Source organism: Prionailurus bengalensis, chromosome X, assembly GCF_016509475.1.
Source record: "Prionailurus bengalensis isolate Pbe53 chromosome X, Fcat_Pben_1.1_paternal_pri, whole genome shotgun sequence".
NCBI lineage: Eukaryota > Metazoa > Chordata > Mammalia > Carnivora > Felidae > Prionailurus > Prionailurus bengalensis.
The window spans coordinates 1,724,858-1,739,295 of record NC_057361.1 but is presented as its reverse complement, the minus strand read 5'-3'; positions in this window follow the sequence as shown (position 1 = coordinate 1,739,295).

Below are 14,438 nucleotides of genomic sequence, written 5' to 3'. Positions count from 1 at the left end.
CTCTTCCACATGATGGACAGATCTGGGTGTATAAGAACCAAGGCACTGTCATCCTACCCCTGAAGAAAATATCATGAACACCCAGTTAAACAAACCAGAGCAGTTTGCCTGGGGATTAGCTACACAGATTGTCATCATAGAGCCCTGTTTGACCAGAACATAGTGTGTGTGTGTGTGTGTGTGTGTGTGTGTGTGTGTGTGTGTGTGAGATGGGATATTTTATTCAAGGTGCTACCGCGTGACTCCATTAACTGTAGATACCAGATCCTGGACCATCAGACCCAACATACAGATTATCCCCAGGGCGCCTTTGTTCCCTGGGGAACTCTGCATTGGAATTGTCTAAAAGGAGCAAAAATCCCTGGGTGGCGCAGTCGGTTAAGCGTCCGACTTCAGCCAGGTCACGATCTCGCGGTCCGTGAGTTCGAGCCCCGCGTCAGGCTCTGGGTTGATGGCTCAGAGCCTGGAGCCTGTTTCCGATTCTGTGTCTCCCTCTCTCTCTCCCCCTCCCCCGTTCATGCTCTGTCTCTCTCTGTCCCAAAAATAAATAAACGTTGAAAAAAAAATTTTTTAAAGGAGCAAAAATCATGTGTTAAGAAGTTCTGAACCCATTCTCCAGAATGCGTACCACAGAGGGCATACCAATATACCATGTGGCACTTGGCTACTATCCTTGAGACACATACATGAATCTTTTCTTAATGTTTATTCAATTTTGAAAGATAAAGACAGACAGAACGTGAGCAGTGGAGAGGCAGCTCCAGGCTCTGAGCTGTCAGCACAAAGCCTGATGTGGGGCTCGAACTCCTGGACCACAAGATCATGACCTGAGCGGAACTGAGATACTTAACTGACTGAGCCTCCCGAGTCCCTCTTGAGACATACATGAATCTTAAGATATAAGCCCTAACAGGACACTTGAACATGATGTTGAGTAGAGGCAACCATTCATGATCCTGTTGGGCGTAGTGTCCCTGCCCACGTCCCTTGATAATTTGGGGTGTCTCCCTAAAAAGGGGTTAGCATCATCATGCTTCAAGACGATCAGGTGGTGAAGTTTCCGCAAACCATCCCAAGTGACGCATAACCAGATCTAGACATGAAACATGCGTCAGCCAGATAACCGATGATTAATTAGTGAGGCGAGCAAAGTCCATGAGAACACAAGAGTTCCGCTCGTCTCTGATGTGGACCATAGTCTGGGCCAAACCAAGCAAACAAGCACAAACCCTCCTCTGCCTTTCTGACATAACAACGTTGCCTATCAATATCCAGTTTCAGGGAAGCCTTAACACGCACATCATGTTTGCAATAAACAACACACTCAGAATAACCCTGTATGGAAAGTAACGAGACTCCCCCCACCGATGTTGGAGACCTAGTGGTTGCACCTTTGAGCAAAACTACATTCGTGCGATGAAATTTTAGCAGATGCCAGGGAAGCATTTGATATCTACGGTACACATCGGCATTATAAAGCTGAGTGGCGTGCCTTGTTGCTCAACAGAGACTCTTGAATTCCAGAACAGGAGGGAAATGTAGAAGTGACAAGGTGGGATAAAAGATCACACAGGAACAGCTGAATGCATCCTCGGTTGAAATGAGGACACAGATGAGAACATGGAAGGAATTCTACCCGGGATGCTGAGGAGTTGCAGGGATCTGGGAAAGGTGAGTCTTGGACTGAAGATGCCTTTCAGGCAGGTGAGAGGGTGTGGGGTTGCTCGGAGAAATGCACACAGGACAGGAGAATATCATAAATTAGAAATCGTAAAAATGCTGGGAACTTAGCCATCGCCACCCAGCACTTGGATCCTGGCACACCCCAAAGGACACCTGCTCCGTGATTTACGCCCCAGATAAAGAAGCAGCTTGCTGTGTTTGGAAGAAACACGTTTGAAAAGCGGCCAACATCAATCATAAAGAAAATGTGACAATGCAGATACATCGGCTGGCTCCCTCAAAGCCACTGTAGGAAACCATTTGCGTCTCTAGTGGTCCTGGAGAAGTGTGTTCGATTCCTCCCCAATGGCACAAGGGACCCCGCGGACAGGCTGAAGCACCGTGGGCCACGGCAGCGATATTTGTGAGGCTGAGTCCTGGCTTCGGGACCCGACAGCCAGCCGGGGCAAAGAAGTCTCCTCCCGGGAAACACTGCCCATGCCGATGCTGCCACAGTCTGCACCCAGGCTCGCAGACCAGGATAGACTTGGAGAACAACACGCCCGTGTTAGCACGGCACACAGAGGCGTGCGTCCCGCAGCCACTACCTTGACGTCAGCCCCGTCCACGCGGGCTCTCGGGAGACACTAAACGGATTGCTCTATAACACACGGGGTGAAATCCCAAGCTCATAGGATTGCGGATTCAGCAAGTAGATGCCCAGCTCGCTGTGAATGTCAACGAAACGAGCCATGTTCATTTTCGTGCAACATGTCCCAGACACTGCATGGGTAAGCTCACATGGGGAAAAGGACGTGTTGCTTATCCGGAATCCAAATCTAACCCCATGCCAAGCAACCCTATAGACAGTGAGCTACGGCTCTGAGAGCAGATCAGTTTGAAGGCTTCGCAGATCACCAGTGTGAAACTGGTTAATGTAATACCTGACCTCAGCGGTCAAAGTCATCCTCAGACCACTTGACACAACTCATAAACATCCACCACTAAAAAAAAAAACAAATCCCTTGGGGCACCTGGATAGCTCAGTCGGTTAAGCATCCGACTCTTGGTCTCAGCGCAGATCTTGACCTCAGAGTCATGACTTCAACGTCCGTGACCAGCGTGGAGCCTTCTTGAAAAAATGTCTCAGCAAACTGACAGGATTTCTTTTTCTTTTTTTTGAAAAGGGACCATGTGTGCGCGTATAAGGATGTATCTGTGCGTCCGTATACCTGGGTGTGTGAGTGCATATGTGTGTGCATATGTGTGTGTGCATGGATGTGTTTTCGTGTGTCCCTTTGTGGTGCACATGAACGTTGTGTCTCTGTGTGCCTCTGATACCACACTCTGGTGTTGGGAGTTCTGCCCAATGAACATAAGAACCAGAAGAAGGAAAGGATGAGGTCTTATTGTTGTTTATAAAAGAAACAACACGTGCATGGCACAGTCAATGGTTTGGATGGCGAATTCCCTCACAACTCCCGTCCCCTCCAATGGGACACGTGTACGTCCCGCGGGGAGGAGGCTGTGAGGCAGGACAGCGGGAGGGTCCACACGCTCAGGAGGCGGCCAAACCCCTCGGGGGAACAGCGCAACAGGGTCCTCACTTTCCAAGAATCCAACCCCTCTCCACGCCTCTAACAAGGCAGACCCGATCCGGTCCAACACACCCCAAAGACACATAAACCGTTCCCCTTGCCTGCACCCAGTAATCCCACCAAAAAAGAGACGCCCAAAGCTTAGATACAAGGAAAGTAACTTGACCCTGGAAAAGATTCCAAAACACAGACGTCCTTCTAAAAATTCAGAATACGCCAGGACACAGAATTTCTGCGTAAAGCAGAGAAGCTGTGCTCAAGCCACTAATGGATGTCATCAGTAGACCTTTGGGACTGGAGAAAGGTGGGGGGGGGGCACTGTGCAGAAGCAGTAACGACACCTCGTGATGAGAAATCGTTCCTGCATTAAACCCGGCAATGGTTGTCATAACATGATGAAAACCCACGGGACGTGGGATGAAATTCATGAGAGGCCAGTGGGAACAGCAAAGTGTGTGGGTAGACAAAGGTTGCAAGACGGACAAGCTCTGTGATGAAAGCAACTGCAGAAAAACAAGAAGGAACACAGACATACGCACACACGTGTGTGCGTGCGCACAAGATAATCCAAGGAAGGCCAGAAGACTGTCTCCATGAGTCCCAAAGACAGATTCAAACTACTGTTGCATCAGCATCCAACAAAATGATCAGAAGGGACACATCCTGGTCATTCGTCTGCTTGTTTTCAGCTTCAAGTGTAGAGAATAAACAAATCAAGGGGACATTTAATTGAAATATGCTTTGGTCTTATTCGGGAGCAGTGGACCCACAAGTCTGGAAGCTCACAGATATAGACACAGGCAGTGTGCAACTTGCCTGGGGCTCCTGCAACAACTAACCACAAACTTGGTGGCTGAGAGCAACACACATTCATTCTGTTCCCGTTCTGGAGACCAGACATCTGAGATCCAGGTGGGGCAGAGGGCTGGCTCCCCCCGGAGGCTCCGGGGGACAGGCTGTTCTGTGTCTGTGTCCCAGCTTCTGGGGGCTGCGGGCGATCCTGGGCGTCCCTTGGCATGTCCCACCTCTGCCTCCATGTCTACACGGCCTTCTTCCCACGTGTCTGTCTATGTCTGAATTTCTCCGTTTTTATAGGGGCACCAGCCATATGGGGGTCATGTCCCAGCTGGGTCCAGGATGACCTCACCTTAACAGAGCTGATGATACCTGCACCAACATTTGTTCCAAAGAAGGTCACATTCTTATCCGAGGTACTGGGGAATTAGGGCTTCCGCATGTGATTCAGGCACGAGGGACACCATTCAACCCACAAGACGCCCTCAACCCTCAACCTCAACACACACACACACGCACGCACCCTGTTCACCTAGCTCCTCTCTGATGGCCGCCCCGGGACGTCCCTCCTGTCCATCCACAGGTTGTGCTTCACGGTCCTGTCACCTCCAGAAGGTCTCTTCTCTCATTGGCTCATTGCACACACCCCTGCCTGGCAAACCCTACTCTGGGAAGCCACTTCTGATGACCCGTTGTGCCCCATTCGAATGTCAGGTGCGTGACAGTCAGGAAAGGCTTTGCCACCTGCCTTCTGCAGTCACAGCACCCGGAGGACCTTCACCAAGCCCAGGTTCCCAGCTCATCACTTCAAGACGGAACCGTGAAGCCAGGTCCTGTTTTATGCCTTGACTCACTTGACTCCCCTGTGTATTTACAAGAAAACAGAGTCCCATTAAAATGTTGCACTTCACACGAGCAAACAAGGCTGTCCAGCAGGGATCACCAAACCTAACGTGGTCCTGAGTGCTGTAGGGCCAGGAGCTCGGGAAACGCTTTTGTAGGGCAGATGCAGCTGGGAGGTTATCTGATCTCCTCTACGGCATTTGGGGAAACATAGTTGGCTGGCTGATCATTGTTGGTTCTTCTCAAATTTCGTTTCCTCTGGTTCAGAAGCATTCGCAGGTTACGGTTTGCTCTGCACACTGTTACGGCATCAGACCCACCTTATTTCAAGGCAGTTTTTTTAATGTTTATTTATTTTTGAAAGAGAGACAGAGCGAGCAGAGGAGGGGCACAGAGAGAGGGAGCCACAGAATGCGAAGCGGGCTCCAGAGCCCGACCCACACACCACGCGTCTCTTTTCTCGTGCCACATGTTCAAACTTTGTTGTTGTTTTTTTTTAGTTTCAGACCAGCCATCAGCCTGCTAAGACCAGGTATGCGGGCAAATCAGACCAGGACCTCAGAGCTTCCTAGTGCAAAACATCACTGCTCCCTGAAAGCCTGACGGGGGTTCTCTGTGGCCGCAGAGACACTCTGACGTGTCCAGAGTCCTGTCCAGCTACTGTCAATAACCTTCCCATTTGCTGAAAGCCATGGGTGGGTTCAAGGCACGCGTGTCAGAGGCTCTGAGTCCCGAGGGGTTTCCGGAATTTTCTGGAAGAAGATTTTTGCATGTAAACCACGGGGCGGGGTGCGAGGATAGGCGTGCAGTTTCTCGTTTTGGACTGCAGTGGGTTCCTCTGTAGTTCCTTTTCTTATGAGAGGTGTCTGTCTCACCCGTCCCGGTTGCTCAGATATCCTGACAACACGGTTGGGATCGGGTCTCAAGCCTTCTTCCGCCCGGCATGTCTCTCGAGCCCTGAATCAATACCGGGTTGAATCCTATCAAACCACTGTGCGTGTAGGTCATAAGCTGCCACGCTGTGACAATGTCATGTGGTTCAACCCAGCAGCCTCAGCCCCTGCCCCTGTGGACACCTAGCCGAGTCACAGACTCGGAGAAGGACAATCACTGGGACACGCTGGGCGGCTGGCATCGTGCTGACCCAGCCATACCTGTGCAGGCAGATGCAAAGATCCCGCAACTGTGAAGTGAGGGGGGCGGGCGTGTCGTTTCTGGGAGAGCCAGCAGAGAATGCATACAAATCTCGAATTTTACCAGCTTCCCACTCCATTCTCCTTCCTACGTCTTTCTTATTTTGTTTTTACGATGACAGAGAGGGGCAATACATGTGATGCACAAGACGGGTACCACAGACTCAGCATGAATCACCACCCACCCCAAGGGTGCTGTAAGATTCAGACTTATGCCTGTCGAGAAACACTTAGCCAGACAGAAGACGGAAAGAAAGACAGAAAGAAAGACAGAAAGAAAGACAGAAAGCGTTCTCAGAGACTAAAATGGCATGAGAGGTGGCCAAAGGGCCATCGACTGCCGGCATGTGCTTCGCAGAGCACGAAAGGCAGGCGGGGACCGCCCTCAGTCGCCCAGGAAGGTTCCTCTGGTCTTAGTTGAGGAAGTCAGAATTCCTACAGCCAGGGCACAGGTACTCACATGCATCAGGGTCAGGACGTGGGCAGGAGATAGTCTCACACTTAAGGCAGTTTGGGCAGTAAGGCAGTCCACGGCTCCTTAGAGGCACCCAAATCCGTGGCTGAGGGCTCACGGTCGTTTCTGGAACCGCTGAATGTCCGTTTTTGCTGCGGAAATGATCTTTGGCTGTCCTGCTGGTAAGGACGTACATTCTCATGCTCATCAGCTGACAGCTCAGAAGTTGTCCTGAAAGAGCCACCCAAGGGGGCCTCACCCGTGCACCCTCCCCTGGGATCTAAGTCACAGCTGATCTCCTGACACCACATAGCCCCACACCATTTCGGGGAGAGCAAGTTCTGGCAGCTGCCTCACCCTTGGCAAGGATTTGCCGAGTTTCAGGCAAGCGCTTCTTAACTAGGGCAGCTCGCCTTCAAGCCTTTCTCACACACGGTTGTCCTTTTGTGTTTTTCGCTTTAAATCAACAACCGATTTAGGGGCGCCTGGGTGGCTCCGTCGGTTAAGCATCTGACTTCGGCTCGGGTCATGATCTCAGCGTTCGTGAGTTCAACCCCTGCATCAGGCTCTGTGCTGACAGCTCGCAGCCTGGAGCCCGCTTTGGATTCTGTGTCTCTCTCTCTCTCTCTGCCTCTCCCCTGCTCCTGCTCTGTCTCTCAAAAAGGATCCCTGAAAATATTCTTGGAGTTCTTCCTATGCATTAAAAAAAAAATGATTCTAAATTATCTTTAGTATGAGGCGGGGGTAGGAAGGAAACACAGGTATACAGAACACAAACACAGCTCTCATTCAGGACCTGGGTTCCCTGGCTTGGTCTGTTTCTAAGAATGTGTGCTTTTGTTTCGTTTTTACTCCTTAGAGCGTTTTTCTACAGTAGGTTGTGATTCTGACCTGTTTTCTTTGAATGGCAAAGCTCCATAAATATGTCGACAAATGAGGAAAATTACACTGGAGTCTTGAGTGGGACATTTAGGGCTATATTTAACGAATATATACATATATTCTTTATATATGCTATATTATACTATATTCTCTTACACTATACTATACTATGGTATATTATACTATACCATAGTATAGTATGGTATATTCTATTCTATTCTATTCTATTATGTTATATTTGGATTAGGCAAATCACTCATTCCGTCCAAAGTTTCTTTCTTTCTCTTTAACCTTTTTTGAAACCCTAGGTTATATTATACTATAATATATTATACTATATAGTATATATGTATTATATAATACTATATATTATCATATATAATAATATATATAATATAATATGTATTATAGTATAGTATACTCCATTATATTATACTATATTATGTTATACTATGCTATACTGTACTATACTAAACTATATTATGCTATTCTATACTCCATATTATACTATATTATGTTATACTATATATACTATTTATAATATAATACGTTGTATTATATTATACTATTCTACATTGCATTGTACTATATTATAATATATTATGCTCTTATATTATACTATACTATACTGAATTGTATTGTATTATATTATACTATATTATATTACATTATATTATACTCCATTATATTATACTATATTATGTTATACTATACTATACAATGTTATATTATACTATACTATATTATAGTATATTGTATTGTATTATATTATAGTACACTATTATATAATATATTATAACATAATAATAAATGTAATGTAAATTATATATTTTATACATAGTAATATAATATCTTATATATAAGTTGTATGTAATTATAAAATACATGTTTATAACATTTATATATTTGCATATATAAAATTTATATATTTATATAAATTACTATTTAAAATAAATTATACATATTATGTAGAATATCTAAAATAAATGTTTACATTTTATATATGAATTTATACATATTTATATATAAAATAAAATATATTATATTATTTTGTAGATATTATATAATATATTTTTTTGTAAACATTTATTATTACTGTATTATATTTATTTATTACTTATTATTTGTTTATTCTATGTGTACTCAAAAGTGGATGTCACAACCGGACCTCAAAATACATGGACTTTGAAAAGCCTAAGCATCGGGTTCACATTTTTATTTTCCTACGAATCAGATGTCTGAAACATGAAATGTTGTCTTTGGGGGCAAACTGGATTTTCATGACAAAAACATGTAATTTAAATCATCATTCAATTTTTTTTTAATTTTTTAATGTTTATTTTATTTTTGAGAGAGAGAGTGCGAGTGGTGGAGGCGCAGAGAGAGAGGGAGACGCAGAATTCGAGGCAGGCTCCGGGCTCCGAGCTGTCAGCACAGAGCCCGACCTGGGGCTCGAACTCACAAACCCGGAGATCATGACCTGAGCTGAAGTTGGATGCTTAACCGACGGAGCCACCCAGGCTCCCCATAATTTGTTTTTTTTGTAATTAAAAAAATTTCTCTTAAGTATGGAACCTGACACAGAGCTCAACCTCATGACCCTGATCACAATCTGAGCTGAGATCAAGGGTCACAATCTGAGCTGAGATCAAGGGTCACGACCTGAGCTGAGATCAAGGGTCAATCTCCTTAGCGCATTGAGTCACCCAGGTGCCCGACGTTATTGCTTAATCGTAAGCGAGTATGAACTGATCTGTGCTGGCAAGACGCTGAACCAAATCACAGATCCTCCAAGGACCCAGCCCACACCCCCGAGCCCGCTTCGAGCAGAGACTTTGCTTCTTGAAAAACCTTAGGAAGCCGTCAGCAGTGTTAGAAATTTAATTTTAAGGGCGCCTGGGTGGCTCAGTCGGTTAAGCGTCCAACTTCAGCTCAGGTCATGGTGTCCGGGTTTCATGAGTTCGAGCCCCACATGGGCTCTGCACTGACAGCAAGGAGCCCCTTGGGATTGTCTCTCTCTCCCCCTCTCCACCCTTCCCCTGCTTGGGCTGTCTCTGTTTCCCTCAAAATAAATAAACTAATTTTAAAAAACTTTTTTATAAAATAGAAATCATCTGTAACTCTTTTGTCTGGTAGAGAAGTATGATAAAGTAACCACCAGAAGAATTTCAAGCTAAAAACAGTAAAATGGTGTGGAGGTGCTATACTGGTAAACGGAAAAAAAGATTTCACAGAGAAGAAGCCGTTTAGACTTTCTGACTAGTGAATAGAAGCTTTTTCCTATTTGTACCTTTTTTTAAGAAAACACGGGCAAGATTGGATCTCGAATGAACAGTGACTGGTTGCGGAGGAAAGGATTAAAACGTGAGTATAACAGTGTTATCTTTAAACGTCAGTATTCATAGAGCACTAGGATGGCCACTGACCTCTCCCGCGGGCACAGGGACAAAGCCGAGAAAAGACCTGGGAAAACACACACTGGCTTTGCCCCTGTGGCTTTAGAACATCCGTGTCAGCTCAGGGAAATCCTTACACGCCGTGAAACTCATTGTCCCCGGGTGGAAATGGAGGTCACGTGGCCCATTCAAAAACATACTAATCTGTGCTACACGAGCTGAGCCCTCATGGTGGACCACTTCCCTCCAGATTTGGGGAACCCAGTCTCCTCTGTTCCCAGAAACCAGAAAACTGGCCAAAGCCCTCAAAGCTCCCATTTACAGCCCCAAAGTTCTTTCTAGTCCTTGAGAATTAGTGTTCTGTCACTTGCTTTGCATACGCGCATATGAACCTACAAGAACAGAATACTGCCCCCCTCCTCCCAAAAAAGGCTCTTTTTATGTCATTTTGTCATTGAAAAATACGCTCAAGAAAAAGCACAAGTTCCAAGTGTGGCTTGATGGCGTTTCTGCGAGGTGAACGGAACAGTGACACCACCCTCCAGGGCATCTAAATTGTGAAATATATCATATCGGCTTTTCCATTTGTCTTCCAATATTTGTAGGATTTCGAGTTTTGCTTCTTCTTTGATCCTCATATTGGAGGATCCTCTTTGACCTCCTTTCTGTCTCTGTCTCTTGGTGGGCAATCTACTGAAGAGTGTCAAGATGAAATGTGTTTCTCAGAGGGACAAACACCACTCTGTGGTGAAAACGAGGACAGAAATAGATCCGAGGAAAACAAAGAACTATGTGCATTTCAGTGTCATAAAGAGGAGCTTGTTCAGAGCTATTTGTTACATGGTCAAGGATGACTGCCAAAACCTAAGGTATTTAGACTGAATTAAATGCCCATTAAAGATGCATCGGTTTTATTTTTTTTTAATTGATTGATTTTGGGGGGGAGGGCACATAAGCAGGAGAGCGGCAGAGAGAGAGGGAGAGAGGGAATCCCAAGCAGGCTCCATACTGTCAGTACACAGCCTGTTCGGGGTCTCGAATCCAGGAACCGTGAGATGATGACCTGAGCCGAAATCAAGAGTGAGACGCTTAACTGACTCAGCCACCCAGGTGCCCCTACATAGGTTTTATTTTTAAAACTTATGGGTCAGGGGCGCCTGGGTGGCTCAGTTGGTTGAGCGTCCGACTTCTGCTCAGGTCATGATCCCACGGTTTGTGAGTTCGAGCCCCGCGTCGGGCTCTGTGCTGACAGCTCAGAGCCTGGAGCCTGCTTCGGATTCTGTGTCTCCGTCTCTCTCTGTCCCTCCCCTGCTCATGCTCTGTCTCTCTCTCTCAGAAATAAATAAAACATAAAAAAAATTTTTTTTTAAAACTTATGGGTCAATTCATAAATATTTTAGAAGGAACAGTTTTAAATTATCAACCTTACTGTGTAATAATTTACACAATATAAAATGGACGCAGGTTAATTAAATGTCAAGACCAATGACATGTGACAAGGAAAAAAATGTTGTTAATGTTACACTCACGGAACCACCATGAAAATCTATCTGCCCACGGCCAATTCCAAGACCCAGGCATTCATGGATTTTGCTTTCGGCAACGTTACATTACATTGCCGTTTTCTACAGTTTCACATAAATAGAAGATGCTACAATACTGTACATACTCTTTTGGTGCTTTATTCCTTAATTTGAGGATACTGGGCTTGAAATTCATCTGTGGGAGTTATACATCTGTGCTCTCTTCTTGTTCACTGTTGAGTACTATTCCATCCTAGGCAATTTGTTTATCTGTTCTTCTATCAATGAAAGATAGGATTTCTGTTACTCTCTCAATGGAATGGAAGTAGTTAATGGCTATTACAAACACAATGTTTACCAGAAAGCCCAATGACCAAAGTTTAGAAGATAGAAAAAAAAAAACTCTGATAAAAATATGGAAAGGACTCAGTTCCATAGAAGACAAACAAATCAATGCTGACGACATGAACACAGCATCCAACAAAGCTTGGGTCAGAAGATGTGTCATTCTACTCCTGTCTTTCACCACAATCTGTTCCCATCTGGCTAGTTAAAAGTGTTGCCCCACGCATGTTGAGGATCCCAACCCATGTGTTAAACTGTCTCCCGCTCTAGACTATCACACACACAAGCTGTGAGGAACCCAGCAATTTGGAAACTTTGGGACATAGAGTTTACAACAAGCACAAGGTTATGCTGTTCCTTAGATGTCAGACAAGCCTCACTGTCACTGATGTGACCGTGATGTGCAAGCATGATACACATTTTATACATGAGTGGTTGTGTTTACAAGAAAGTTCAGACAACGTAGTCGTTGATTCATCTTTATTTTTCGTTTTGAAAATTCTTTCATTTAGGATTTTCCTACGGTCGTAAGAGCACATCATGTAGATCTACCCTGTTGAGTTTTTACCTGCACTACATAATACTGTTAACTACAGACACGACGTTACAGAATTTATTTATCTTGCAAACCTGAATGTTTATACGTGTTGAACAGCACCTCCCTATGCGTTTCTCCCCAAGCCTCTGACAACTTCAATTATACTTCCATGTTTCTACAAGTCTGACGAATTTAGATGCCTCATGGAGGCGGAACATTGCAGCCTTTGAAACTACCATGTGTTTAAGCACTGAATGTGTGTCTGGCCCCAGAAAATCACCACGAGGCTACAGAAGAAAAAGATATCATCCTAATTACTGGGGACATGGAGATAATTCTATGATAAAGAAACAATGATGTATTCTTCCCTAAAACACAGTGATGATTCTAAGTAACTCTGTGAGTCCAAGAGGTAAAACTCCATACTCAATGAATGTGAACTTCCTGTGGTCACTTTAATGGTAATAGTAGTTGTGTGAGATTTACATCATAAATCAATTCATGGTGCCTATTATTAACCTTTAGTGAGGAGGGATGATTGCCTAAATTTTTTGGTGAGATTACAAGGTTACCAGCAGGTGACTGTCCTCAGAGATGGGATGAGTTTGGCCTTGGGGCTCAGTCTACTTAGTAAGGTTTGTGAACTCACTTCTCTTAAGCAAGAAATAATACTCTTGTTCCACTTGTGCAAATATCCTTAGGAGAAAGAACCTATGTACTCTTATTAGCTCATAGACACTTAAAATATCCAAGATTCACCCATGAAACTGAGTCACAAAAACATAATCATGTCACAGAAGACGGTTGAACTGAATTATTGCAATGTCTGATCCCCAAAACCATTGACTCAAAACCATTGCTCTGACTTCTACATCAAGAACGCATGAACTAGCTCCTGACAGACCTGTCTTCCCAGAGATCACAGCTATAATCTCTATACTAAATGCAAAAAAAAAAAAAAAACAAAAAAACAAAACCCAACACATTAAGTAGTAAAGGATCTGGAGAGTGAACACAAAAAGGCAGGTTCAGGATGAGAGTCAACATGTGGAAGGCGGGACCATCAAAGGGTGAGCTTTCCCAGGTTTCAAAACTTCTAATCTGAGAGTACCAGGGGCAGCTAAAGCTCGGGTAGGATTGGAGGGTAGAGCCCAAAATATCCAAAATGCATGTAAAGGAAGGTGAACATGACAGAAAGAAAAGAAAGAGCCTGAATGGGATCACTGTAAACACTGCATATAAGTGCTGCCCAGATCTGTGTCTGATGTCAGAACCACACACATCCAGAGCAAACACAAAATGCCCAGTTAAAGAGAAAACATGGGGAAAAGACTGGCAGCTGAGCCGTTACCTAGTAGCCCGAGCTCTTGATTTGAGTCCAAACACGTTAATTCCCTGAGAAAACAAAAACATCAACACTCTTTTGATGAATATAAGAGAAACCAGAATCCTCACTCTCCCATTCACAATGTCCAAGATAGAATCCCGAATTACTCAGTCTACATACAGTCAGGAGGACGGGAGCCACTCCCAAGAATAAAAGAAACAAAAATATCAACAGAAATCAACCCCAAGGTGGTTAAAACCATCTTGGTTTTAAAGATGGATGGTTTCAAGATGGTTGGTTTAAAACCATCCATCTTGGTTTTAAAGTCCTTGGTTTTAAAGGACTTTAAAGCAACTGTTATCTTTATGCCTAATGACGTAACAAAAAATATGTTCATAACAAAAACAAGGTTGGTAAGTCTAAGTGTAATGAACTAAATGCAAACTCTAGAATCAAGCTATACAACTTCTATACTGTAAATGCCTAAAAACTAAATAGAGCACAAGGGGGAGACAGTCAATAATTTGAAAACATATCAGCAGAAATTATCCAATTTTCAGGTCAGAGAGAAAAAACTGTAAAGGAAGTCTTACAAGACAATCTCAAAAAAGTCTAATTTGGAGTCACCAAAGAGAAGGAGAGAGAAAAAGGTAGAAGCATTATTTGAATAAATTAGAAAATACTCAAAATGTTTTGAAAGACAAACAATTTACAGATTCAGGAAGCTCAGGAGAACTCACGTAGGATAAATATGAAGAAAAACATGTCTAGGCACATCATAAACAAAATGCTAAAAGCCAAATGTAGAAGGAAAATCTTGAAAGCAGCCTGAGAAAAATGATACATGAGATCCAAAGGAACATCAATTCAAATGATTGTCAC